The 3,339-nt window shown below is 51.8% G+C and overlaps 1 long non-coding RNA gene across 1 annotated transcript in view; it reads right to left on the bottom strand.

Annotated features, from left to right (window-relative positions):
• Positions 1 to 34: 34 nt before the first annotated feature.
• Positions 35 to 3,339, bottom strand: part of LOC106728092 — a 5,528-nt gene continuing 2,223 nt past the window's right edge. Inside the window, exons 2-3 of the long non-coding RNA XR_001364340.1 lie at positions 1,106 to 1,161; positions 35 to 192 (exon numbers count right to left, since the gene is read on the bottom strand). This is a non-coding gene — a long non-coding RNA (uncharacterized LOC106728092). The remainder of the gene's footprint in view (positions 193 to 1,105; positions 1,162 to 3,339) is intronic.

Below are 3,339 nucleotides of genomic sequence, written 5' to 3'. Positions count from 1 at the left end.
CCCCACCCCCCGCCCCCTTCCCGGGAGAGGGAAAGGCTGCGCGGGAAGCACCTTGAGGCGATGGAGCGCGTTCCTCTGCCTCCTGCGGAGGCCGGCCCTGGTGCTGGTGACGCTGAACGCGGCCCGGATGCAGCTGGGGCGGCTGGACCTCACACTGGCCATGGTCCGGGCGGTGATGCGCTGTTCACTTCACTGAGAACACCCGGTTCATGGGGACAGAGCACAGGTCAGGGTCACAAGGTGGGTGAAGCGCTGACCACACAAAGACGAGGGGACTTTCTGCAAGTAGGAACCCGTCCTGTCTATGGTGGTGGTCGCTCCACGGGGCACATTTGTCAAAGGTCAGAGCCGTGGGCCAAAGGGTGACCTTCACCGTAAGGTGTACATCGGTCGGACAAACGTAGTTTTCCAAAATTTTTAGTCAAAAGAAAACCCACAGGCAGCTGGTGGCCTGGGAAACTCCACACGCATTAACATGGAAAGTTCTAGAACACTGCAGTGCAGAAGGGACCACCTTCCAGCCCAAATGGCCACCCTGCTTTGCTTTAACAGATAAAGAAATGTCAGCCCAGGCTGGGGACTGACTCGGCCAACGTGACATAAACTCAGAGCTTTTCCTAGAAAGTTTGAAGTTGTTAAAAAAAAAATTTTTTTTTAATACGGAACGCTTGATGAATTCGCGTCACCCTCGCACAGCCGCCATGCTAATCGTCTCTGTATCATTCAATTTTTTTTTTAGTGTATGTGCTACTGAAGCAAGCACACAAAAAAAATAAAAACAAACAAACAAACACTATACACCCAAAGAACAGAGAGAACATCCACTCTAAAAACAAACACACCACCCGGCCAGCGAGGCTCAGTGGTTGAGCGTCGTCGGCCTATGAACCAGGAGGTCACGGTTCGATTCCCCGTCAGGGCACATGCCCAGTTGCGGGCTCGATCCCCAGTGGGGGGCATGCAGGAGGCACTGGATCAATGATTCTCTCTCATCACTGATGTTTCTATCTCTGTCCCTTTCCCTTCCTCTCTGTAATTAATAAAAATAAATGAAACAAAACAAAAATAAAATAAAAACAGGCCAAGAGAAGAAGAGACGACCCACCTCTGTGGAGTTTCATGTCACGGTTTCCGCAGGATCCCGGGGAGGCTCCGCTAGGCCTGTGGGAAGGAAAGTGCCCGTCACTAAAGTGCCCACGTGCCCAGGTTGTGGGCTGTCAACCTTTTCCATCTCATGGCACATAAACTAATTACTAAAATTCTGCAGCATACCAAAAATAGATATATTTTTTGCCGATTTGACCAAAAAAAAAGGTATGATTTTGATTCGTTCATACTAGACAGCTATTGATGGGTTGGCTGTTATCATTTTTTTAACTTGACAATCGAAGGGAAAAGAGGTCAGTGCCCCTGGCTACACAGTCAGGCCCTGCCTGTTGTACAATCCTCCCGGCAGGGGGCCAGGGAGCGGGGTGGGACAGGGCCCAGGCACACCCCTCCCGTGCTGGGTGGCTGCAGCTGCGCTGTTGGGTTGGGTTGGGTTGGAGGCCAGTCCTGCCTCCTGCCGCAGAGCTAGCCTGGGCTGGTGTCGGCCTGGGCAGGTCAGGGTTCTGGGAAGAGCGGAGATGGCTAATTAAAACTTCAACTCAGGAGGCCCTCTTGGGCCAGGGATTGCTGTAGTCAGGTCCCTTGGGGAGAGCCCCTGATTGGGCCTCTGGGCCACAGTAATGATGCCAGCTCCCCAAGCAGAGAGGGTAACAGCGAGGAGGGAGGGGAAAAGGGGGAGGAAACAGGTTGGCAAAAAAATAAGTCCCTCTCCTTGTGAGGGGAGTGACTTGGGAGTCCCCAGGTTGTCACTTAATTGCTGTGTAACTTTGGATTAGTTCCTTGGCTTCTCTGAGCCTCCATTTCCTCATTGAAAGTGGAGATAATAAAAACTCCAGCCCTGGAGGGTTGCTGTGAAAAGGTGTGCATGAGCCTGGATAGTGTGCTTAGTGGCTGACTGTCGACCCAGGAACCAAGGGGTCATGGTTTGATTCCTGGTCAAGGCACATGCCCAGGTTGTGGGCTTGATCCACAGTAAGGGGTGTGCAGGAGACAGTTGATCAGTGATTCTCTCTCATCATTGATGTTTCTCTCTCTCTCCTCCTCTACCAAAAAAATCAATTAAAACAAAATATATTTTTTTAAAGTATGCATGAAAAGTACCTAGCACAATGCCTGGCTCAGAAGTAGGGGTTCATGCCTGGCTGGTGTGGCTCAGTGGTTGAGCATCTCGACCCAATAACCAAGGGGTCATAGTTGGATTCCTGATCCAGGCACATGCCTGGGTTGTGGGCTGGATTCCCAGTAGGGGGTGTGCAGGAGGCAGCTGATCAATAATTCTCTCTCATCATTGATGTTTCCATCCCTCCCTCTCTTTCCTCTCTGAAATCAATAAAAACATATTTTAAAAAAGAACTGGGGATTTAAAAAAAATCCTCATGGCACTCCGGTTGAAGAACGATGCCCTAAGGCACCCTCACTGTGTGCAATACACAGCAGTTTTGGGGGGTTTTTTGCCTTTATTTTTGTTTTTCTCTCTTTTTTCTAACTATATCTTTATTGATTTCAGGGCGGGGAGGGGAGAGAGACCCTCTTTCTGCGCTGTCCTCTTTAGGAAGCCGGCGCCCTGCAGCCACACCAGGAGCAGGGAGGGCCTCCTGAGGGAGCGGGACCTCTGTCCCCTCCCATCAGCGTGGACTCACATGTATCTGGCTCTTGGGCTATGACCCAAGACAGCGTTATTTCCTTCCTTCTGCTTTGGCCGGGACTTGCTCTGTTGGCTCCCACGTCCCTCTAACGAGCCAGGCTGACTTAACCGGGACCCCCAGGGGCAGGTGTGTGCAGGCTTAGTCCTCTCCCCAGGCCAAGTTCAGGCAAAAGCACCAGAACGGTGAAGTTACAACCAGCAGAGGAACCTGACCCACCGGGTTCGGCCCCAAGTCAGCACCAACTCCACGTTTCCTAGACCAGGGGGTGGGCACCGGGTTAAAGGACGTCTTATCTAGTTTCCAACCAAAGGCATCCCACACACCCGGTTAAAACCAACTGTTCAGCCCTGGCCGGGTAGCTCAGGTGGTTGAGCGTCATTCCACACACCAAAAGGTTGGGGGCTCCATTCCCAGTCGGGGCTCATACCCAGGTTTCAGGTTCAGTTCCTGGTCGGGCCGCATATGGGAGGAACCGATTGATGTTTCTCTCTTGCCCTCTCTCTAAACATATCCTTGGGTGACGGTCAAAAATAAACCAAACTATTCAATCACACACAGGAAGCACACGAGGCCCCACCCCCGCTGT

The sequence above is a fragment of the Myotis brandtii genome, unplaced genomic scaffold (genome assembly GCF_000412655.1).
Source record: "Myotis brandtii unplaced genomic scaffold, ASM41265v1 scaffold535, whole genome shotgun sequence".
Lineage (NCBI taxonomy): Eukaryota > Metazoa > Chordata > Mammalia > Chiroptera > Vespertilionidae > Myotis > Myotis brandtii.
This window is presented reverse-complemented; position numbering and strand designations above follow the sequence as displayed.